We start from the raw sequence: 25,722 nt of genomic DNA, 5'->3' as shown, positions 1-25,722 counted from the left end.
CGGTGTTTACATAAACACCGCACAGGTACCTGTGCTGGTCACCCTTAAACATCTGTGTGGAGAGCCAGGGGGGGCCTCAGGTCCCAGGTGGTCCCGACCGAGAACTGTGTGGTTCCGAAAGACCATCGTTGTTTACCCAGGGCGATTTCAGAACCCCTCATCCCAGACTCAAGGCATGCAGTGGACCCATTTTCAGAGAAATATTGATTCCAACTGATTTTTCTGTCTTGGCCATTGATCTCTCACTGCCCTAATGCTTCCTGTCTCTTTTTAAATGTCCTGGAAGGCATCCCCACCCCGGGCTGGCCCTGGGCTTCCTCCCTGCCCCGTCTCCCCTCCCCGTCCTGATGCTCCGCACAAAACCACGGACAAGCTGGCCAGGCCAGGCCAGTCGGGGGTGGCAGCTGAAGTGGTGGAGAGAGATGGCCAGGGCAGACCCAGACCCCGGGGAGTGGGCGGGGGTCGGTGGCCGCTACAAAGATGCACATGGCACTGTGCTCGCTGTCACAGGGACACGGAGAAAGAAGGGCAGACGCGACGGCTGGTGGCGTCTCTCTCTTCAGAATAACTTGTTTTTCTTTATTACAAAAGCAGTATGAATTTACTGGGAAATTGTATACAATAGATGAGCAAAAGGAATAAAGTACTAATAATCCATAATTTTTACGGCCCTGAGATAGACAACTGCTTTAATTTTTCTTCCTTCCTTCCTGCCTCCCCCCCCCCTATTTATCACTTTCCCCCCCCCCCCCCCCCACTCCTTCCCCCACCCGATCAATCACTGTCCTTCCCACCCCCGCACATCAGTGCATACTTGCTGGGTTGTCTGTCCCCTTCCATACTTTTTCCATAGAGTCACTTTTCCCTGCTAGACGTGTACTGACAAGCTGTTTTCACATTATTCACACTTTCCTGCCATATAATTTGTAATGGCTGCATAGTATCCCATTGCGTGGTTTACCATAACTTAGTCATTAGGTTATTTCTCAAAGTTTTAAAATGACAAGTAACATTGTATGAACATACTTATGGTTAAACACATGATTTTAATTTACATTTTAACTGTTAATTTAATTTTCTTTTTTTTAAAATAAGATTTTATTTTTAAATAATCTCTACACCCCACCCAACACGGGGCTCGAACTCATGACCTGGAGATCAAGAGTTGCACTCTCCAACAACTTAGCCAGCGAGGAGCCCCGATCTTTAAATTTTCAAAATATATAGATGTGGGGGCGCCTGGGTGGTGCAGTCAGTCAAGCGTCTGACTCTTGGTTTTGGCTCAGGTCGTGATCTCATGGTTTGTGAGACTGAGCCCTGTGTTGGACTCTGTGCTCAGTGGGGATTCTGCTGGAGATTCTCTCTTGGGCCCTCCCTCCACTCACACTCTCATGCACTCTCTCTCTCTAAAATAAATAAATAAATCTTCAAAATATATAGATGTATATTCGAGTAGGTATGTGCACAAATGTGTGCATGTACTTACTAGAGATAAGAGCATAATGAAGCTCTACGTGCTAAGCACTCATCACGCATCTTCAACAACAATCAACTTCTGACGATCTTGTTTTTCCTATAACAGGGGTTGGCGAACTACAGTTTATGGACCAAATCCAGACCCCTGTCTTTCATCTTTTTTTGTTAATAAAGTTTTATTGTCACACAGCCAGTGAAAAAATGTGACAGGAGGAGCCACTACGGTACTTCCCATGCTTTCCTGGGTTTAGAAACAAGTGCAGGTGTGAAATACTCTTGGCTGCCACTGTTGTTGGAGGTTAAGGAGAATTAGCTGTGTGGTTTAATCCTAAGAGGCTGTGGGGTGTGGGGACAAATGTGGGGCTCCAGAAGTCACAAATGCTTCCTGGTCGAGCTTTCCCAGGCTGCTGCTAAACGAGGGGTGGGAAGGCATCAGGGCACCAGCCACCGTGACACACGCGGTCCAGCAGAACGGGGGGCTCTACTGACCAGCTAGCCCAGGACTGGTGGGCTCGGTCCCTGGAGCCTGAGCTTCCCTGCACTCGTGCTGTTTAGATGTTGCATCTCTGTCCGTGGCTGCCTTTGAGGAATGCTTTGCTCTGCTGTGGACGGGGTGGGTAATGAAAGTGGTCGGGGTGGCCACCGGCAGGCCCTGACGGTAAGAGGACACTGCCCCACAGGGGCCCTTGTATGGCCAGTTGTCACTTTAAAATTTTACCTTAAGAATGTCCCAGTTTAAGAAAGTTATTGCAAAACGACAGGAGCATGGCTTGTAGTAGGGGATTGGTAGATGTTCCCTATTATCATCACCCTGCTGCACGGAGAGGGAAACTGAGGCATGGGCATAGCAAGTAAACCTCCCCTAGCGTCCAGCTTGGAAACCGCAGGGCAGGACGTGAACCCCGACAGTGCTCTGGGCTGCTCTCTGGGGGAGTCCCTGCAGAGAGGGGGGCACTTGTGAGGGTCACTCTCCTGCCCCTCCCCCCACCCCCGTGGAAACAAAGGCAAGCGCCTCCCCACTTTGTTCACCTGGGCCACCCTCTCCTGGTAGGGAGGTACCAGGCTTGTCCAACACCCACGGGAGAGGAGCCAGCCGGGTAGGGAGATAAGAACCGTTCTGGGCTGGGGGAGGAGCTTCAGGAAAACTCAGGATGGGGAGCCCTGGGCAGTGGGCGGCCCCAGCCCTTCCTGGCTCTATGCCCTGGCAGTAGGAACCCCTCATGAACTTAGAGGCTCACAAACGGACAGCTTGGCCTCTTCTGTGTGATCTCTGGCCACCCCCCCCAGGAGCCAGCAGTCGGACGTTCTCGGCAGATGACAGAAGGCTGGGGGAAGCACCCGCCCAGGGAAACTGCCCAGGTCACAGTGTGGCTGCTCTGGAAATTGTTGAACCACAGAGCCAATGTTTCTCCAAGTCCCCACACACGTCTCGCCTCGTTGCCCATGAGTGGCCCGGCTTTGGGAGAAGGCCGAGAGAAGGGTAGTGAGGGTCATCCTGCAGAGGCGAAGCCACCTGCTGCCTGGGCCCACTGGGCTGGGAGGGGGTTGCCCCTCGCTGTCTCTGGTTTCTGACCAACACAAGCAGCAGGGCTATTTTGCACATAGTTGTGGGTCTTGTTTGCAAATGGCCACGCTGCAGGATGGAGCGTGAGGTACTTGTGCATCCACAGTGAGATGGATTCCGGCCTCAGACGCTGGGGTGGGTGGGGGGCACAGCTCTGGGGAACAGCTGGCCCCGGGCAGGCCTCCCTGACTCCACTCAGCGGCGCTGTCTCTGAAGCCGACTCTTGGCAGTTGTGGTGCCCCTGCTGGCACGGGGAGGGGGGGGGGGGGGGGGAGGGTGGCAGACCCCCTGAGGCTGAGCTGTTGAAGGCCAGGCCGGCAGGGGCCTTGCCCTTCCCCCTGGCACGAGTGCTGGATGCCCGCCACCTTGAACCCTGAGACACCCCGACAGAAAGGAGCTACGCCTGGGTGCGGGCGGGAACTCAGCTCACTCCGGTTGGCCGACGAGGCACCAACAAGCAGAAGGTGCCCGTGAGCTTCTTCTGGTTGGAACGAGGTGTGGACATTACTTGGATTGCTCCCCCCGGGGGAGACGACAATCTGATTTTAAAGACTCATGTAGCAAAGCCTTCCTGCAGCTGTGAAAATGCTCGTCTTCCCGGCGGGGCAGGAAGCCGTGCTCATGGTATAGGCGGCGGTGTCTGAGTCTGAGCGCACATGCTGTGCTTCCAGAGCCTGCCCTCGCCACGGGTCAGGCAGTGACCCGGGCCTCACCTGCCAACATTTCCCTTCTGCATTCGTCTACACGTCGAGGGCAGCCGCGTGGCCGCAGGATTCCCGAGGCTGACTCCACTCGAAGGAGAGATGCCGTCGGAATTCCAACAAACCCGACCTGGGCCTCTGGATAAATGTCCACAATGACCTCAGATAATAATATAATCCAGATTTGGTGCCCTTGAGGGTGGGCCAGTGGCTGTCTCCTTGGAGAGCCTCCGGCTCTCCCTTCGTGGTGTGGGGGCAGCGCTAGGAGGGCGGCTGGGGGGCAGGGAGCTCACACTCGCGCACACCTCCCACCTCAGCTCCTGCGTACGGTGAGCATTTGGTGGGTGCTTAGTGTTGCGCGTACACTCTCAGACAGTCTGAGTGGCTGGGAAGATGGTGGCAGAGGACGCAGGGCAAGGACACAGAAGCCGAGCACGGCCGCCTGAATGAGGCTGAGCATGAGCCCAGACACCAGGCGCGGTGGTGCCGAGAGCGCTGGGCAGGGTGTCGAGGAGAAGCAAGCCTGCTGTTTTGGCTACCCGGGGATTCTGCCCTGGATAGGCTGGCCTGCTGGTAGTGCTTCACCACCTGCTCTCTGCGAAGGGGCGGGACAAGCCCCGATGGGTAGCATCTGCCAGTGTCTCTGGTGTAAACACTCCCATGGTGGCGGTTGCTGAGCTGCTAAGGTGATGTTGCTAAAAGCAGAGCTGGGAAGACGTATAGTCCGTGCTTGAGAGTTCGAGCTGGCCCGGGGACACTGGACAGGCACCTGACACCAAGGACAGGGGGCCCTGCACGTCTCGGGAGCAGGAGCAGGTAGGCTCCAGCATGCCACTGCACAGGCTCCTCTTGTTTTGGGTGATGGATGTGTGCAGAGATGGGGACCAGCCTCTCGGACCCGACCCTGCACCACAGCGGCAGCGGGAACCTTCCGTGGGACGGAAGGAGCACAGAGGTCATTTTGTTCAGTCTCTTGGTCAAAACAGGACTCTTTTTGATGAGCACTCTTGGGAGGTGGTCCTGCAGCTCCGGACTTTGCAGGGGAGCCCTGGTGCTGCTGGGCACACAGAGAAATTCCTCGCTGAGCCGAAGGCCACGTCTCTTGGCTTGCTTCCCTTCCGCCACTGTTCCGCGGTCTGCAGCTCCACCAAACACACCTCCTGCCTCACCAGGAAAAGCTTCCAGTGGCTGGCTGTAGCTCTCATTCGCCCTAAATTTCCAGAATTGTCCATGGAAACAGCCCCACACCATTCCTGCGCTCCTGTCCACCCCCTCACCCCGTGGCCTGCTCTCACGTGGCCTGCTGGTGGGTCCCGGGTCCCCATCCCTGGTGTCCTTGGCTTGACGTTGCTGGTTCTGCTACTTCTCTCACTGACTCACTCCTGTTTCCCTAACTGAAGTCCTTGGCCCCGGTGCTCTCCCCCTTGGGCTGTTGTGGTGCCCTTTTCGGCTGCCCTCTTGGTGCAGAGGCGGCCTCTTTTCTGCCATCCTTCAAGGCCGGACCAACGGCCAGCTCTGCCCGCTCCAGCCCCTGGCTGCTCTGGGCACCATCTGCACCACCCATGGCCTCTGGGTCACAACCCTCCTCGCCCACTGCACACGGAGCTGGCCTCCCCGGCTGGGCCGACTCAACAAGGGCAGCCACCTCCCTCGCCCTGGTGTCACGGAGTCCTCGGCCCACAGCCACTGCCCCGTGGACCCTGGAGTGGACAGGGGCCGGGGTTCCATGTCTCTCTTTGCTGAGAGGAGCTTAGATGCTCCTAGAGCTGAGATAACCCCGTCATCACCCAGGCCGGGTGGCGGCTACCCGTGTTCGCTGTGAGCTCAGGTGGAGTCGTGACTCAGCAGGCAGGGAATACAGGTTTGCTCACTGATGGCTCATCCTCTGGGGAGTGCTGGCTAGTTGGTTCCCGTATGTGGATGTCCAGACGCCGGCCTGGGGGTTGCGTGGGCTGGGTTCTGGCTCCTCCACCTACAAGCTATGGGTTTAAACCTGGTCTGTTGCGAAAAAGAGCACACTTAGGAAAAGATGGCCGAGATGTCAGCATGTGGGTTCATGAATTACCTGGAGTGAACCACCCAGGTGGATAAACGGAGCAAAGCTCAGCCCCAGAAGCCACAGGGGATGGCTCTTTAAAGGATGAGAACAGGGAAGGGGGAGGATTTTGAGATCTTCCCCGGCTGTGCTGGGTCAATAAAGCTCTTTCCCACCGTCCGGTGAGAGCTGCCTTCATTTCCCCACCTGTCGAACGGAGCCAGTGGCTCTCACCTCCTCTCCATCCTCGGTTGTGTTGGGCAAATCACTTCACACAGGAGAAATCTGTAATGTGGGTGCTGGGACCAGCTCTGTCTCTGGGGGGCCTTTGGCTGAAGTCACAAGGAGAGGCATTTAGATGGAACCTCCTCATCAGGAAGGAGCCCGCTCCTCCTGGTTTTGGGAGCCCTTGATCTCTGTGACCTCGAAGGGCTGGTGCTTGGAAACATGCAGTCCTCTGGCTTTGTGAAATCCAACCCGAATCCCCAGGTTAATAAAGTGACTCACATCTGGGCTTTAACGATCCCTCCATTCCAGGGAGAAAATGATTTCTGCCGAGTGATAATCTATTTATAAATGATTGCATCTGCTTACCCATGACTTTATCTTCCACCATGGCTTGTGCTTTGACAACGCTTAAGGAAGAACAATTCGTAGGGGTGTAGAACGAAAAAGATACATTTTTCTCTGCTGACCTTGAAGGAGTCTGCTGGGATCGGTCCATTTTCTGGAATGCCTGATGTTTGGAATTGTGAGACAGTCTCTGCCTATTGTATGTGGCAAACATCTTCTGCCCTCTTGCCAATCTGAGCATGTTGCAATGAGCTGTGGGAGCCCTTCCAGCTGAAAGCATTCTGCACCAGAGGTTGGTATTTGCATAGCAATTAATTTGTATTCCTACAAAAATTTTCATGGATTCAAGTTCTTCATAGAAAGAATGAACCAGAGGGTAAACTGAACCACAGATTAAAGGGCTCATGTCAGGCAATTCTTTGAACAGTTTTTTTATGGTTTTGAACCATCATTATTTGTAATATTCTCTGAAAAGCCAGCAAATAATTGTTTTCCCCCTACTGATTTTGTTCTTCCCTCTTAGCAAATATTGATTCTCCCCCCTCCCCCCCGAAAGTCGGTCCTGAATGAAACCGAGATTAACAGGGCTGCTTTTGTTTAATACAATGAACAAAAACTTGTGTTTGGAGGGTTCGTGTCCTGCCAAAACATCTGTGCAAGGCCCAGATGGCAACCAGGCTCTGGAAATAGGGACCGGGAGTTAAATGCTTCTGCAGAGTCAGCAGGGAGAGTGAATATTGCTGCATTTTTATAGGCCTTACAAAAATAGCAACTTTTGAAAACTTCTTGGCAACAGAGTGCTTTTTTTCTAAAAAATCTGCTAAGAATGTGGGACTTCCCCATTAGATAACTAAGGAGAGAAAAGCCCGATTTATAATCAGAAAGTCTGCTCATAAGTACCGCCGTGGCACTTTGTGTCTCTAACACATAATGCAGGTGACAGGGCACCCTCCGGGGCCCTGATATTTCCCAGATATTGATGTGGCAGAGCTGTTCTTTGCTTCCACTAAATGGAAGCTATAAAGAGGGACTTTATTTGTCAGGAATGTCAAATGGGAGATTTTTGCAAAAGGGGATGTGGAGAAATTCCCGGGCAGTGTCTTGGAAGCTTTTCTCTTCCTTAATTCTCGGCGGCTCCCGGAGCACCAAAGTTGCGGCCTCTGTGCCGGGACTGAGAAATGAGTCTGAGAAGTGTGGGCAGGCCCTGGTGGTTCGGGAGGTTTATTGAGTGCCTACTGTGTACCAGGCCATGAATACGCGGTGAGGAATGAAGGAGGAAGGGTCTGAACTCACGACCTTAGGACGTTATGTGCGGTACAGTGTCCTAGGAGGCTTCAGGTCCCACAGTTAATGGCATGGTTGGGTTCTGAGGGAGGACAAGCTTCTTACTACAGTCCTGGCCGGCGGGGGGGCAGTCTGCCTTCCTGCTCAGAAAGCAGGTGACTCCCAGTTTGTTTCGGTAGTTGTGAATTTTAAATCAGTGCAATCTTATTGCACGTATACTTTTGTTCTTCTTTTGCTCAAAATTACATTTGTGAGTTGCATTCAAGCGCTGCTGCTGTTGGGTCCTTTTTAATTTTATTTAAATTCAATTAATTCACATACAGTGTATTATTAGTTTCAGAGGTAGAGGTCAGTGATTCATCAGTTGCATACAGGACCCAGTGCTCATTCCATCACGTGCCCTCCCCAATGTTCATCCCCCATTACCTCTTCCCCCCACCCCCCGCCCCTCCAGCAACCCTCAGTTTGTTTCCTTAAGAGTCTTTTATGGTTTTTCTCCCTCTCTAATTTCATCTTATTTTATTTTCCCCTCCCTTCGCCTATGCTCCTCTGTTTTTTTTCTTAAGCTCCCCACATGAGTAAGATCATATGATAATTGTCTTTCTCTGATTGACTTATTTCTTTTTTTTTTTACTAAAAGGCTTTATTTATTTATTTGACAGAGAGCGACACAGCAAGAGAGGGAACACAGGCAGGGGGAGCAGGAGAGGGAGAAGCAGGCTTCCCGCGGAGCAGGGAGCCTGACGTGGGGCTCGATCCCAGGACCCCGGGATCATGACCTGAGCCAAAGGCAGACGCTTAATGACTGAGCCACCCAGGCACCCCTGATTGACTTATTTCACTTAGCATAATACCCTCTAGTTTCATCCACGTCATTGCAAATGGCAAGATTTCATTTTTTGATGGCTGCGTAATATTCCATTGTATCTATGGACCACGTCTTCTTTATCCATTCATCTGTCTATGGACACCTCAGCTCTTTCCACAGTTTTGCTCTTGTGAACATTGCTGCTATAAACATTGGGGTGCAGGTGTCCCTTTGAATCACTGCATTTGTATCTTTGGGGTAAATACGTAGTAGTGCAATTGCTGGGTCATAGGGTAGCTCTATTTTTAACTTTTTGAGGGACCTCCATACTGTTTTCCAGAGTGGCTGTACCAGTTTGCATTCCCACCAACAGTGTAAGAGGGTTCCCCTACTCCACAACTTCACCAACATCTGTTGTTCCCTGGCTTGTTAAGTTTAGCCATTCTAACTAGTGTGAGGTGGTATCTCGTTGTTTTGATTTGTATTTTGTTGGGTCCTTTTTATTGCTGGATTGTATTCCAGTGTGTGGCATCTATGCAATCTATTTGCCTATTCCCAGTTCAGTTAAGTTTTCCAGTGAATCTATCTAGATTTGGGGTTTTCTTGAGGGAAAAAAAATCTCATTAATGATTCAGTTTCTTTAATGATTACAGGCTTGTTATTTCTTCTGATGTTTTGGTAAGTTTTTAGGATTATCAAATTTATTTGTAAAAATTATTGGAATTTTAAAAATAATATCCTCTTATTACCTTTTCCATATCTGTGGGATCTGTAGTGATGTTCCCATTCTCAGTTTTGATACTGTCTATATATGCCTCTATCTTTATTTTAATGAGTCTCACTGGAGTGTTGACAGTAATATTAGTTTTTTCAAATAACCCATGTGTTTTATCTGCTCTAATAAATGGTTCTTTTTTCTTTTATTAATCTGTGGCCTATTCACATTTCTTCTTGATATTTTTGTTGAATTTATTTTTGTGTTCTTTTCTTAATGTCCTGAGATGATGGTTAGCTCGTATATTTTTAGATTTGTTTTCTAATATAGACATATAAGGTCATTTTTCCCCTCTAAATATTGCATTATCTGCATCTCACAAGTTTTATTATATAATAGTTGTTATTGCTCAGTAGAAATAATTTCTGATTTCCCTTGTGATGTTTCAAACCCATGGGTTATTCAAAAGTGTATTAATTTCCAAACACATGGGGATTTCCAGTCACCTGTGGTTATTATTTTGTAGCTTAATTGTAGCGAGAGAACTTGCCCTCTGTGATTCAGCCTTTGCTTCATGGTCCAGCATATGGTCAATTTTTGGGGGGGATTTGTTTCATATGTAGTTGAAAAAAATATATATTCTGCTGTTGATGGGCAGTATGCTCTGTATATGTTAATTTTGTTGTACAAACTTATATCCTTCCCGATGTGATCTGCTCTAATTACTTGTTACTGAAATAAGTGTCTTAGAATCTCCCACAGAGAGTGTGTATTTGTTTTGCTGAGGCTCTATTAAAATTTTCTTTGTATATTTTGATACTATGTTACAAGGTACATACACAGGTAATATTCTGTTGTCATGTGTATTATTTCTATTTTTTTAACCCACAGTACATTGTTACAGTAATTTGGTCCATTTGTTTACCCCACCCACATTTACAATCTTTACTCCTTGAGGTTTCAATCTTTCATATGAGATTATTTTCTTTTCCCCTTAAAGTTTCCTTTAGTGAGGGTCTACTGGTGGGAAATTTTCTGTCATGTCTTGTTTATCTGAAATGCTTTTTTCCCCCTCATTCTTGAAAGACATATTTTCTGACTGTAGCATTCTAGAATTCTAGATTGCCATTTCCCCCTCCACACATCAAAGATTTCATTCCACTATTATCTGGCTTCGATTTTTGTTGCAACTAAATTACCTAACTTGTGTTCCTTTGAATAAGTTAGCCTCGTTTTTTCTCTTACAGGTTTTTCCTTCATCTTGAGTGAAATGTCGTCTCTTTACAGAGTGCATCCTGTTTTAGTGCTTAATGTTCATGTATCAGTCTCTCTATTATATTTTCTCTGTTTCTCTGTGGTACATTCTGCATAATTTCTTCTGAGTTTTCTTCCAGTTTACTAATCCTCTCCTCAGCCAATAATGTTAATTTTGTCCCTTGTATTTGTCATATTGATTATTGTGTTTTCAATTTCTACAAGTTCTCTCTGAATCTTTTTCACATTTGCTAAGTCACATAGTAAAGTTTTCTGTGTACTACAGAGATTCTCAAACTTGTATTTTTTTTCTTTAAACACAGTACATAGACTTGTTTTTAAATCTGTGACTGAAAATGACAAGGTCTGAAGCTTTTCAGGTCTGATTTTGCAATTTGTTTTTTCTATGTGGCTCACTGATGGTGACTTGTTTTGTTGTGTCCTTGATTGGTATTTTCTGGGAAGCACTCTTTTCTTAAAAATGTGTGTGAATATTCTTTGAGGCCTAAGGTGAAGATGTACTCCTCCAGAGAGAGAATGTGCATCCATTTCTGTCCAGTTTTTAGGGAAGGTTTTAGTACAGGAACACTTTAAATTCAAACTATGAAGTTTTATAAACCACACAGGTGATGTGAACTTGGCTGCACATTCTACAAGGGGCTGGTATGGCTACAATTTTTCAGGGACTGTATTTCCCTTCTTTGATCAGAACCAGGGTGGTTCTCTTGACAGTCCCTTCTGGGTTTTCTATACTCAGGAGAATATAGTCCTTTGTAGTCCAGACTTTAAGGATGTGAAGGATGGGAGTCTCCAGTCACACTCCTCCAGGGGGGAGCACTCCTTCACCTCCCAACCCTGCCTTCTCCTCTCCCATCTTGTACATTCTTGCTCTCTATGTTTAAATTCTTCCTCCCTGTAAAACCCCATTCACTCCTTGTTAATTTTAAAGTCAATGTTTGGTCAGATTTATCTATATACTTACTAATTTCACTGCTCTTCATTCCTGCATGTATTTTCAGCTTTCTCTCTGAAATCATTTTCTTCTTCTTGAGGAAAACTTTAGAATTTTCTTTAATAATAGTCTTCTGGTGATGAATGCTCTCAGTTTGTTTTTTTTTTTATCAGAGAGTTTCTGGTCATTTTATCTTTATTCTTAAAGGATTTTTTCACTGAGAATGTGACATTGGGCTGATAGTTATTTTCCTTTAGTACTTGGAAGATACAGATCCTTTATATTTTCACTTTCACTATTCCTGCCAAGAAGTCAGTTATCTATCTAATAGTTGCTCTTTTGCAGACAATATTTTTCCTGCCCCTTGTTGCTTTAAAGATAATTTTTCTTGTCTTTGTCTGCATTTTCACTATGAAGTGTTGAGGTATGATTTACTTTTTATTTATCCAGTTTGGAGTTCACTAACCTGTGTGAATCATCTTTAAATTGATGCCTTTCATCAGGGAAAATTCCTAGTCATTATCTCTTCAAATATTGCTTCTGACTGCTCTTTTTCTCTTCTGTTGTGTGTGTGTGTGTGTGCGTGTGTGTGTGTGTGTGTGTGTGTTTGTACGTAAAGTTGGTATATGTTAAATTTTCTCAATTCTCCATATATACCAACTGCTTTATTTTTCTTCCTTCTACTTCATACTTTATTTTGGATACTTCCTTCCTGTTTGTCTTCTAGCTCACCAATTCTCTCTTAAGCTGTGCTTTCTAAACTGTTGTCAAAATCATCCATTTAGTTTTTTTGAAAAAAAAATCAATTATTTGATTTTTTAATACTTTTTACAATTCTGAAGTCTTTAAAAAATATTTTCCAGTTCTCTGTGAAATTTTTCAATATTGTCTTTACCCTTCCTGAACGTAACTATTCCAGAGCCTGTGTCTTCATCTCAATGTTTGGAACACATGCTTGTCTTTTTCAATTGGCTATTATTTTTGCTGGGTTTTGTTCGTATTGTCTTATCTCCTGTGCCTGCTCATCTTTGATTTTGTGCTAAACATTGTGTTTGAAAAATTGTTGTAGAAGTAATCACAGAGCTAGGGTGATGTTATCTTTGTTAAAAAAATATTTTTGTGTTTGCTGGTGCCTAAAGATACTAGCAATGGGGGACTCACCTGAGATTTTCTGGGTGATCCAGATGATTCAAAAACACCTGCAGTTTGTTCAAGGGCTCTTTCGCTTCTCATTCACCCTTACTTTCAGAGACAGCATTTTTTTTATTTCTGTCCTAAATGTTGGGGGGCTTAATAGTAACTCCACTCTTAGTGGGCCGGGTCTCTAATTTCTGTATCCCTAACCCCTGAGTCTGTGAAAAGCATGAAAGTGGACCCAAACACTGGGCTCACTCCTGTGGAAGTTTTTCTTTTTCCAGGTCATACTCTGGTAATTCTTGATTACCTTCTTATGTTTACTATCTTGCATTCATTAGCTTGCTAACAACTCTAAGCAGATGGTTTTCTTAAATGTTATTCAGCTTCTCCATTTGTCCTCAGAGTGGAGGATTTTCCACAATCACTTAGTTTGCCATTTCTGGCATGGTAAGTTATTATATCATTAAACACATATATATCTTTTGGTTAATGACTTCTAATTTAACAGCTTTGTGCTAAGAAACACGATCTGTATGAATTTTTGAAATTTGGTGAGACTTGCTTTATGACCTAATTCGTGGTCAATTTTTATCTAAGTGCTTCATTTGTGCTTGGGAAAAATGTGTCTTCTCTATTTTTTTTTTTTTTTTTTAGGCTCCATGCTGGGCATGGAGCCCAGCACGGGGCTTGAACTCATGACCCTGAGATCAAGACCTGAGCTGAGATCAAGTTGGATGTTTAACTCACTGAGCCACCTAGGTGCCCCTATCTTCTCTAATTCTTTTTAAGACTGTTTTTTTTTTAAACAGATTTTATTTATTTATTTGAGAGAGAGAGAGCGAGCACAAGCAGGGGCAGAGCAGAGGGAGAAGCAGGTTTCCGGCTTACAGGGAGCCCGATGCGGGGCTCGATCCCAGGACCCCACGATCATGACCTGAGCCGAAGGCAGACACTGAACGAACTGAGCCACCCAGGTGTCCCTTCTCTAATTCTTAAGGATGGATTTCTACATGTGCCTTATAAATGAGGCGTTTTATGATTGCAATCAAATATTCCATACACTTATTGACTTTAATCTTATTAACCTATTAGTAATCAAGAAAGATGTATTGAAGACTGGGTATTAATTTTGTCAGAATTTCCTTACAGTTCTCAAAATATAGAAAGCAAAAGTTAATAGACTGTTGTATTACGTTCCTAAATGTTCCCCGTCTGTGAACCTGTGTGGTTCACAGGAAGGGTAAAGATTTCCCTGTGTATCTTCTCAAATGTCTTCATGACCATGAATTTGGCTTTTTCACGTTTTGTCCTGTTTTACACACTGGATTTGTCTCACCTGCCTCCTCATTGCCCTGAGGCTGCCTGCACATGTTCTTCTGTGGAGTTTGTATTGTCTGCCCACGTGGGCAGCCCGTGTGGGATCTATTGCATTTCCCCATCGAGCTGTTTCTCTCCCTTCTTCCCCCAGCACTGTGGGCTGCCGGGGTGCAGGGAGTGGGTGGGTGGGCTTGCTGGAGGTGTCCCTCTACCTGCACGGCCAGGAGCAGTTCATCAACAGGCTGGGATGTTGTGGAGGATCCTGTAGCAAAAACCGCACTTCACTCACTGTGAATCCTGGTGTGAATGCGTTGGCCAGCTGTTCTGGATATGGGTCACTGGTGGAATTCCCACATCTTACTTTCCTCCCCAGTAACTGCTCCCAGATTCCTCCTCCATGCTTCTTCCTTAGTTGGTGCAATCTCAGAAGCGTCTATGTCTGAAATGAGGTGTATTTGCAGAAGTGTGGGAGGGAGGAATGGACTGGAGACCAAGGGCATTAGGGAGGCCCTTTTGTTTGCCCTGTGTTTGCTCTGGTGGTGCTCTTCCGCTGAGGGTGGCCACGCTTCTTCCATGTCTTCACTCAACAGGAGGCTTTGCCTGTTGCCTGGCATGGCTCGCAGAGTCTGTCCACATGAATCTCTCAGCCTGTCCTCAGCCCAACCTGGCTCCTGGGACTGCCTGCTCTAGGCTGAGGGGTCTTCCAATAGTTATTTCCCGGTGCACCCCTCTGGGCCTGTGCTGCATTATGGATTAGATTGCCCTGACGCACTTTGTGTTCGACCAACCCCGCCTATGTCATGCATTCCAGGATTTCTAGAAGTCTGCTTCATTGGCAATCCTTCTCGTTTCCAGGTATCACTGCAGACTATGTTTCACTTCACCTTTATTTAATCATTTCAGTGGGTTTTCAGAAACTGGAAGCACACATGGGCACAAGGTGTTTGAGGTCTAGGTTTTCTTTTTATCAGAAAAACAAACACATAGACAAACCCCCAATTACTGAACAAGAGCTAAGAGATGGCGCATCAACACGCCACTGGACTCCGAGTGGAGAGACAGGCTGGGAGTCCTGTCTGAGCACCCAGCTCCTTCCTACATCCTTCCTTGGGCCCTCAGTTTAGCTGTCTTTCTACCTGCAGAGATAGAAGGAGAAAATCATAGTTTAAAGGCAAAACGCAGACAGGCTGGTTTTCAATCCTAGCTGCTATTGCCAGGGAGATATTTAATGGGAAATGGGGACACTCGGAGATGGAATTTCATATAAAGAAAGTGGGGAAGTCCAGCAGGGAGCAGTCAGCTCAGACCGTATCTGTCTCTGTCTAAAGCCCAGGTAGCCATCCCTTCGAAGCTTTTAAGAGTGGCCCAGGAAGGGTGAGTTCTGGGTGCAACAGCGATGAGGAATAGATGTAGATGGATAGACTTCAGGTGGACAAAGTCTGTCCACACACAACTCTATTAACCAGGGGAATGGAAGGTGTGGGAAGGAGGGAGATTACATAAAACCCCAGACCTGGAAAACCAGACCTGGCCAGCTCCAGGCCATCTGGTTAGGCGTGAACTGTGGTTAAGACAGAGTGAAGTCCTCTAGATTGGTGTTTCTCAAACTCACAAATATCTTGGAGATCTTATCAAAATGTAGATTCTGATTCAGTGGGTTTGGGGTGTGGCTGGGTTGTGGCTTGAAAATCTGCCTTTCTAACAAGCTCCCGGGTGATGCTGATGCTGTTGGTTTGGGGACCACACTGAGCACAAGGTTCTAAAGGAGCCCCTTCGTTGCTTGGTAGAGCTCCACGAAGACCAGCGATTGCTCAGTGTCGTCCTAACTCTTCTCGTGATCACACAGATACATCAGATTTGGCATATTTGTTCAAAAACAGTCTCATGGCTTTATATCATTCTTGTTTCCTGGATGAGAAAATTGCACATGGATTTTATTAGCTTTGGATTCTCAAAGGTCTACATAGCTAAGATTTTTCCCATCAGTGTCACTGATATTAGCATAATAACTAAACATCTTTGTAATTTTGGAAATTACTCTTCATCTTCAGAAATAACAATAGGTAATTGTAAAAAGACAGAACACACCTAGCCCAGTCCCCTGGTGGCCTCATGGATCTCTCCTGTCCCATGAACTGAAGATAATAATCATGAGATTATTATCCCCAAAGCTTAGGGAGGAACAGGGAAGTATTGATCCGTTTCTGTTCCTGGAATTTATAGGCAGTTTTTAATCCTAGCAGGCAGAAGACAGCGAGGAGCCTTGTATCTGTGCTTCCTGAGCTAACCAGGGCACATGCTTGCCCTGCTTGAACAGAAGTCATGGCTCAGTCGTTCTGATCAAGCAGCCTTGGTGGTCGTGGAGGTGGGCGACCCACTGACCACAGGTGCATCCTCCCATTTCCCCCAAAATCTGAATCATCCTAGTGGTCTTTCTCAGGACTCCTTCTCCAGATCACTGTTGGTGTTATAGGAGTATGTTTCCCAGGGTATTTATGGACTTCCCACCAAGCAGAGGGTCGCCATGATGCTTGGACAACACTGTAGACGAGATCTGGAGAGGCCAGCTCTGATGGTGTCGCACGGGCCGCATCAGCAGCCCCTTGAAAGCCATTGGTTACTGTTCTGCCATCCTGGGGAATCCGCAGAGGCCATGCTCCCTTACCTCGTGTGTCAGAAGCTCCTACAGGTCATCGGCAGGGGACTGGGGGGCATCTCTGTTGTCCTGGTGGGGGGTGTAGGGAGAGGATGGATGGTGCAGGGGCCATGGGAGCAGACCGGCTGCAAACCCAGCCTGGAAAAAGGGACTGCCCTGCCTTCAGGGACCTGCAGCCGGCCTGGGTCCCTGACACAGCCCCCCGGAGCAGCTGTGCATCTGCCCGGTGCTGGTCCAGAGTCCCTCATCCTCCGTGAAGACTAGGAACACAGGCATTGGTTTTCTGGGTTTTTCTTTCTCTCACCAGGGCCCAGGCATCTCTCTCCCACTCCCCACCGTGCAAGGACACGGTCCTTCTCTGTTTTGTATCCCCCAGCCCTAAAGTCCTTTGGGGGAAATTAAAGCAAAGAAAGGGTGAGGGTGGGGTAGGTGGCCTCATAACATCTGGTTAGGGGGATGCTGACATTGGAGTGCCTGCTCCAAGATCTTTGAACTAATCCATATGCTTCTGATCCCTGCAACGGCCTATGGGGGAAACTGAGGCAGTGGGTGAGTGAGTGCCTTTCCGGAGGTCATGTGACAGGGAAGTGACACATCTGGGGGAAGTCTGGTTCTCTGACGCTGGCTGCATCAGTGCTTGGAGGGACCCCCATCCACAGCAGGACAAGACCCGCCTAGCCAGGGTCCATCCTTCAGGAATCCTGGCCATGGGGTGCTCAGCCATGCTGCCTTCACGGGGTGGCAGGTGGGCTGTAGGCAAGGGGAGAAGGAACAGCAGGTGTTGGGCCCCCAGAAAGCACTCGGGCCCATCCCTCTGCAGGCTCCCTGTTGGGTCCCAGAACAGCGGGCTCCGGGCCATTCCCAGCGCCTGCTGCCAGGCTGAGCCCAGAGCTGAACAGGGCAAGCCGGAGATTCCAGCCCCCTCCAGCCCCCACTGCCCCGGACAGCTCACTCAGCGCAGCCCCCGGCCCTCGGTGACACGGGCGAGCTGCTCCCGAATGGTGGTGGGGGCTGACTGCCGCTCTCGTGTGGGCACCCTGCGGGCCTGTGGCGCCCTTGGCCCTGTCTGCAAGGGTGGCCCTGCCCGGGGTTGCCATGGGCATGGCCCCCAGGAGTGCAGAACCAGGGGCAAATGTGGGAGCCTCACCCGGGGCCTCAGCTCCAAGCTGCTCATTACGCTGCATGTTTTGTGTTAAATTACCTTCCTCCGTGAGAGCGTGTTTTATTCCCACTCTAAGTACTGTTGACAGATGTGTTAATTCATGTATTTAAACAGATATTTAGCAACCAGCAGAAGATTCAGCTAAAAATAGGTCATCTTTCTAAATAGGCTCTTTGACATCAGGCTGATGCTCACGGCTATCAACACCGAACTAAGGGAGGCCGTGTTCAGCGGGAAGTGGGTTTTAGGAGAGCAGGTGGCCTGGTATACCTGCCAGAGGTGCATGTTCCCCTCGGGGAGACGGAGGTCCGGCCCAGCAGAGAGCTGGACATGGGAGCCCTCTGGGCCTCTGGGGCCTCTGCTCCCAGGGCCCTGTGCCCACCACAGCTCCCCCTTGCTGTTTGTAAAATGAGGGGTTTGTACTGAGTGTCTCAGAAGTTCCCTTTAAACAAATGCTTGTGGTCCCAGGAAAGCAGGGAGGCCCCAGAAGAGGGATGGGGAGGCTGGGAGGCAGTGGCCCCCCAGAGAGCAGCAGGGCTGGTCCAGGCACGTCCTAGGGGCTGGGGACCAGCCGGCGACCCTTGGCTCCAGACCCGAACCCACCTTCCTGGCCAGGATGGATGCCCACCCAGTCCTTGGAGAGGGTGTGTCTTGTTTGCCAGGGAGCACAGCCCACCCAGGAGGAAAGACTGTCTCGAAGGATGCAGGAGATACCCCTGCCCCTTACTTCCCAGGATAGAGAAAGTATGGACTCTGAGTTGGGGTCTCAGGCTGGTGCTACCACTCCAGCAGCGAACCTCGCAGGGGTGGCCCCTTGGTCCGTCCTGTCCACTCGGCTATACACCTGGAGGCCCTACTGGGCAGAGAGGCAGGCGAGGAGCCCATGAAGGTGAGGATGCCCTGTGGCCTCTCGAGCTGGATAGCTTGGATCCTAGGGCAGCCCCAGGCCTCTGTCTCCATCCCAGGACAAGTATGGCTACTCTAGCAGATGCCACCTCAGAATCCTTCTCAACACAATGATCTAGGAAGCCCCTCCTGATGAATCAGAGTTGGCAGACAAGTTGAAATCCATTTGTCATGTCAGTAGAGACAGAGGGTCTGGGGAGGGGGCCCTTGCTCCTGTTATCCCTGACGAGACAGGGTCAGGGCCTGTAAGGTGGGGGGGGGGGCTGTGACCATAACCTGGGGGTGATGCAGGAGGAGCCAAGAGTGGCAGGGGCAGCAAAGGACTGCCTTGGCTGGAGCTCGGGTGCTCCTTAGCCAGGGAGGAGCCTGGGGGAGAAGCAGGTTTGTGGGAGGTGGGGACCTCCGTGGGTGCTATGGGCCCACCTGCAGGCTGTCCAGTGACCTCCAAGGAGAGGCTGCGTGCAGTTGTCCATGCTGGGAGGTCCCAGCTGAAGGCTGAGGCCCAGGACAGCTGGACATAGCCTTGGGTTGATGGGAGAAGCCTACGCTTCTGCTGCCTGGGGGCAGGAGGGGGATGCGGGAGCAGAGCAGTGATGGGGGATGTAGAGAGGTGGCAGTTCGTTCGTTCTTTCTTTCTTTCTTTCTTTCTTTCTTTCTTTCTTTCTTTCTTTCTTTCTTTGAGAGAGAGAGCTCACAAGCAGAGGAGGTGGGGAAGAGGGAGAGGGAGACAGAGAATCTTAAGCAGGCCCCACACCCAGTGCAGAGCCCAATGCGGGGCTCCATCTCACAACCCTGAGATCATGACCCGCACTGAAATCAAGAGTTGGAGGCTTAACCAATGGAGTCCCCTGGCGTCTGAGAGCTGGCATGTCTAACATGCTCCTAGGTGGCACCCATGCTGATGGTCATCAAGAACCGCGTTTGGAGAGGAAGACTCTGGACTGCAGCTCTGTGCGCTGGGGTGGGAGAGGCAACACGTTCTGGGAAAGGAAGTGGCCGAGCAGGCAGTACCCAGAGCCCCAGGGGGCAGCTGGCAGGCAACCACCTGCTGGGACCTGGGGAGAACCTAGCAGGCATCTGGGGTGTAGCTGAGGGGCACCTGTTGGGCCTCAGCTGCATACCCGGTTGGCACCTGGTGGGCACCTGGATGGCCTGTCTGCAGAACTCACTGCTCCCTCGACCCCCACCCAGATGACCCCAGGACGTTTGTGGGATGTGAGGACTCATGGCTGGGGAGCTGGACAGGCAAACATCTCTTGTCTTCTCCATGCTAAATAAGCCACATGGACTACATTAAGACCACTATTCTCATGATTTGGGCCTCCTCACAAAGGTTTGTGAGAGCCCACACAGGGTGATGGGCTGGAACGCCTGCGCCCCTTTAATTAATCTTTTATGGCCAATTTCTTCTTGGTCCCATGTGCTCTAGGGCCTCTCTTCCCCACCTGACTCCTTGGACCCATTCAGTCACAGATCCTGTATCGGGGGTGGGAGTAGCTAATTAAGAGGATGCTGGTGGGGAGAATGGGGGCCTGAGCCACTGGTGGGTGTGGTTTTCATTTCAGAACGTGGACCGGCAGACGTGGCAGTTTTCCTGAATGTGGTCCCTGCCCCTCCCACTGCCACCGTCATCTCTGATCTTGGGGCGGTGGCCACTGGGTGTACCCATATCACTGATCACTTCTCCCTCTCTCGGTAGATGGCAAGGTGCTAATTATTTGTAGCAGGAATCAGCTGGGTACCACAGGAGTGAGCCAGAAAAGGGAAAATAACTCCCTGACAACACCCCACAATTAGCTTAGTTGGTGCCCCTGGGCCAGCCCGGGGGGGTAGGAAGTGTGAAATCTGTTCATCTCAGACGTGCACACTCATTCCTAGACTGACAGGGTGGGTGTCTCCCTGCCCTTTGGTTATGGGGTGCTTCCTCCACTGGTCCACAAAATGAGTCTGCCAGAGTTGGGGGTGATGATGGTGGTGAGGGGCTGTCGTTAGTGAGGGTGGGTAGGGTAGGCCACTCTGAGCCAGTGACTTGGGCCTGGGGCCTGAAAGAGGCCAGTGGTGAGCCAGACCGACCTCGGCAAGGCCTGGGTGGGGGGATGTTGCTCCCATCCTGGAAGGCAGAAGCTGGGTGAAGAAGACAGAGCAGGAGGAGAGTGTCAGCCGAGGAGCCGGAGCCCCCAGTGCAGGGACTCCAAGGGGCGGGGGGGCTGGGGGTTCCTGCAGGTGTGATGGGCTGTGGGGCATGGTCACAAGAGCTGATCTCTGGGCTAACATGTTGCTTGTGCCCCTGTAGGAAGAATAGGCTGCACGTGTGAGTGTGAGTGTGTGTGCACGTGTGAGTGTGTGACTTAGTGTGTGTGAACGTGTGAGTACTTGTGACTGAGTGTGTGGTGTATGTGTGTGTGCATGAGTGTGAGCTCATGTGAGTGTGTGTGTTGTGTGCATGAGTGCGTGTGTGTGTGAGCATGTGAGTGCGTGTGGTGTGTGCCTGAGTGTATGAGCACGTGTGAGTGCGTGTGGTGTGCGCCTGAGTGCGTGTGAGCGCGTGTGAGTGCGTGTGGTGTGCGCCTGAGTGCGTGTGAGCGCGTGTGAGTGCGTGTGGTGTGCGCCTGAGTGCGTGTGAGTGCGTGTGGTGTGCGCCTGAGTGCGTGTGAGCGCGTGTGAGTGCGTGTGGTGTGTGCCTGAGTGTGTGTGAGCACCTGTGTGTGTGTGGTGTGCGCCTGAGTGCGTGTGAGCACGTGTGAGTGCGTGTGGTGTGCGCCTGAGTGCGTGTGAGCACCTGTGAGTGCGTGTGGTGTGCGCCTGAGTGCGTGTGGGCACCTGTATGTGTGGTGTGCGCCTGAGTGCGTGTGGGCCTGTGTGAGTGCGTGTGGTGTGCGCCTGAGTGCGTGTGAGCACCTGTGTGTGTGGTGTGCGCCTGAGTGCGTGTGGGCACGTGTGAGTGCGTGTGGTGTGTGCCTGAGTGTGTGTGAGCACCTGTGTGTGTGGTGTGCGCCTGAGTGCGTGTGGGCACGTGGGAGTGCGTGTGTGGTGCAGGTCAGGAGTGCCACGCGGGGCCCGTGGGAGGTGCTGCGATAGTCCTGGTAAGAGACGAGGCTCCGTCAAGGAGGCAGAGGTAGAGTGAGGCAGGTCACAGTCTGAGTTGGTCTGACGTTAGCCCTGAAGACATTTGCTCACGTGTCAGGTGTGGGCGGGAGAGAGGGGATGTCGGCACTGGCGCCCAGGGTTTGTGTCTGGGCGGGTGGATGAACAGGGGTCTGCCTCCTGAGTGGGAGAAAATGTGGGGGAGAAATGGGCTGGGATGAAAGGTAACCATTCCCTTTGGGATGGTTTCCTCCCCTGGACGCCCCCATATGTGCCCCGAGGAGGCTGCAGAGCCCAGGAGGTCTGCACCCCAGAGCCTGGGTGCAAGGGAGCGAGGAAAACCTCACTGCAGCGGGAGGTGCCATGTGACCAGGTCTCAGGCAGCCCAGGAGGCTGGGATAGCCGTTGGGGTCCCCGCCCGTGGCGGAGGCTTGCCTTTGTTCAGTGGGGTGTGGGTTGGCGGGGGGCAGTTTGCAGACAGGCCGCAACTGTGTGTCAGCAGCCGCAGCTGGGGAAGTGCTCCGGTCCTGGAGGTGGACGCAGGGGTGCTCCCCTGTGCTCACTGCCGTCCCCCGCCTGCCGCACACGTGCCCTTGCGTCCTTTGGTGAGCTCGCACATTAGGAGCATGTCCTGCAGAATGGCGTTCACACGGTTCCTGGAGAAGCGTATCAGAAGGTCAGCAAGATGACCGGCAGCGCCTGCCCTAGGGCTGCCCTTGACATTAACCGTCAGGTGGGAAGGGCCAGAGCCGCCCCAGGGCATCACCTGCACTCCCCCCCTCCTGGGGTGAGAGCAGCTCCCCGTCCTTCTGAGGATCGGGGTTGATTACCCTTGGGAGGGGTGGCTGCTTTCCTTGCCTGCCGCCCCTTGGTGGAAGCATGTTTCTCTGGGACCAGGCCCTCTGGATGCACATGGCCAAAGTCTGCCAGGACGGGAGGCACACATTTCCCAAGTAATGGCCCTCACCGTAACAGTGACAGGACTAGAACCCCAAGAGGCCTTCTCCATGGTGGGAGGTATGGGATCCATGATTTGTGCTTTGGAGGCCATGCCCCAGCATGGCCCCGGTCAGTGGATCCTGACAAACTTAACTGATGTCGCTGGCCCTTGTCCCCCCACCCCCTGGAGCGCTTGTGCCTGATGGAAGCCTCCAGCACTGGACATGTGATCACATGAGCCAACGATCTTCCCAGGGGATGGAGGGAAGCAAGGGGTGAGTATTGGCTTTGCCTTTCTGTGTGGAGGGCGTCTGCCAAGCAGCATTTTTGCCTCAGTGACCACCGGGCCACACACATTTCTGCCATGGCCCCAGCATGACCTCTTGGGCTTGAAGGACCTGAGGCCTGGCCCCCCGGGGTCTGTTCTGACCTCTGTCATTCTGGAGGCCGCAGGAAGAGGCCCCCATTTCCGATGTACACAGGTGGTGTGGAAGTCTCGGGAGGACGAGGCTCCGTCCCCCTGCCTGTGGTGTGGGGGACTCACCACTTACTGGTGAGTGCGGTTTGAATTGAGGATTCCAGGGATTTGCCTCCTTACATCCAAAGCGGTAGAGCAGAGAGTGTCTGCTCCCTGGCGCATTGTCCTTAGAGTAGGGGCTGTCCTGGCACTCATGGGGTATCGGGATGTAAGAACATCTCTGCTGTGCCGAGGACGTGGCACTCTGCAGAAGTAGAGTAGAGACTGCGGACGGCCTGACTGGGGAATTTAGTACACTGGGAAAGGGAGGGTCCTCCTAGGACATTTTGTGGGATAGTCTGGAAAGTATTCTCTTTAAAGCTGAAGTCCCAAAGGGACCCCCAAACTAGAACCCAGTCGCTGCACTTGGCTGGCACTTTACAGTTTACAAAGTGCTCTGCATACGGCACCCAGGCTGCTCCGGCAGGGATTTCTGTGCGGTCTCTCGATCGGTGTCTCCCTCCGCCCCACACCTGCGAAGCCGCTGTTCGGAGCGCCTTCCTCCTCTATCCCGTGCGCCCTTACGTTTCCCCAGTCCTGGGTTTTCCATGCATGCCAACCCGCTGTTTTCCATTCAACACTTTGCAATTAAAATGCGTGTGCAGGGCTGTTTAAGCCACAGACACATCCAGTGTGAGCCGTGTTTACACAGCAACTGGTGACCACTTAATTACACAGTAATTGCGGCACACAAAGTCAGGGCCGTGTCATTAGCATGGATGCCCCGTCTTCCAAAGCACAGGGGGGCCGCGCCGTAATTGCATTTGGGCCTTCCGAGTGCGGGGGGACAGATCCACCGCAGCCTGTGATTATCAAGCATGTATGCGATGTGTATCAAGTAAGCAAACACGGGGGGGCTGCCATGTGGAGACTGAGCCAAATCAAAGCCCCGCTGCGGAGGCGGCCGAGGCCTGGCGGGGAAGCCACCTCCGCCGGGCTCAGGACGTTCCTATACGTCTTTAGCCGGCGGCCCCGAGAGGAGGGCACACAGCTCGGGGCCACCGACACGGCCCGGGCAGCTCATGCCGGGCTTGGGGGCCGCCGAGAGACAATGGAACTCGATTCCACCTGCAGCGGGAATGCTTGGAAGGATTTTAAGGAGCAGACACATTTTTCAAGGATGACCCTGGTTGGCATGTGGGTCACAGAAAGAGCCCAGTGCTGGGGCGCCCAGTTGGTGGGGTGCAGGTGGCAGTGAGCGGGAGAGAGCAGGGCCTCCCCCATGCTTTTCTCCCTCCCTCCTGTCTCTGTGTTCCTGTGGGCTCGTCCCGTTGTCTCCCGCAGCCGGACGCTGGCGTCCAGCCTGGCTCAGGCTACATCCTTCCCTTGCCCCAGATGGTATCTCTCTGGGCAAGCTTGTCCATGCCCCCTGCCCACCTGTGCCTGTGCACTTATGGGTCCAGATTTACCCTCCTGCCCAGGTATCTCCTCTGGTTTTCCACTCCCTTACCTGCCTGCCTGTACATCTCCTTATGGGTTTCTTGAAGACTCTTGAAGTTCTCTGCGAAGGTTTCTTCCTTCCAATCGTTGACAGTGCTCATTGACCAGATATATAAGGCCATGCACTCCTTGCTCTCAGCCTGACTGTCAGTCCCTGTCTCCCACCACAGCCCCTCTTCTTCTGGACACCCCGGCCACTTTGGGCTCTTCATTTCCTGGAGCATGCTGTGTTCCCCAGGACCACAGGGCCTTTGCACAGGCTACCGTCTTGGGACAGCTCTTCCTTTCGTCTCGATTTCTTCTGTTTCACTCTTCTTCCTCTTCCAGATCTTAGCTCGGGCCTTGTTTCTTGGAGGACCCTCATAAGGCGTCCTGTTTGGGCCAGATTCCTTTGTCGGGTGCCTCTTAGAACTGGGATCCTTCCCTTGTTCACAGTCCTGTACGCTTGTTTGGTCACTATTGGGCTTGTGCAGTGGACTGTGTGTGCTGCCATACTAGTTCTCGTTCTGGCTGGAGCCCGCAGGACGGCCGTGGCACTGGGCACATGGCAGGTGGAGTGGCTGGTCGAGCTGGCAGGACTCGTGTTGAGCTGAGGAGAGATCGACAACCACTTACTCATCCAGTAAGCACCCGCCGGGGGCCTGCTCCGCCCCGAGCCTGCCGATCTGTGGGGGTCCCGTGCAGCTGTGCTCCAGCAGGAGCCCCACAGGAGGCTCTGGACAGAGGAGGCCCGGGCTCACCAGGCTCTGGACCGGACTTGGGGCCAATCAGTCCTGCCTGACGGACTTGGGATTTTTCTGGAGATGAGGGGCAAGAGAGAGCCCTGGACATGGAGACTGGAGGGCGCTGTGTGGGCCCAACTGTGGGCATGAGGGCCACTGACTCACACAAAATACCATGTGCCCTTCACAATGGTCAGGGCTGAGGTGAGTAAGACGTCCCCCAAACACATTATCTCCCAGAGGCTGCAGGGTTTAAGGAGAGTCCGAAGGGTGAATCTGAACTATAGGGTCAGCGGGGAGACGCCCCGGGTCGGCGGGGAGGTCAGCGGGGAGACGCCCCGGGTCAGCAGGGAGATGCCCCGGGTCAGCGGGGAGGTCAGCAGGGAGATGCCCCGGGTCAGCGGGGAGATGCCCCGGGTCAGCAGGGAGGTCAGCGGGGAGACGCCCCGGGTCGGCGGGGAGGTCGGCGGGGAGACGCCC

This window comes from Callorhinus ursinus, unplaced genomic scaffold (genome assembly GCF_003265705.2).
Source record: "Callorhinus ursinus isolate GAN/ISIS: 27379988/994484 unplaced genomic scaffold, GSC_fseal_2.0 scaffold2, whole genome shotgun sequence".
NCBI classification, from domain to species: Eukaryota; Metazoa; Chordata; class Mammalia; order Carnivora; family Otariidae; genus Callorhinus; species Callorhinus ursinus.
This window is presented reverse-complemented; position numbering follows the sequence as displayed.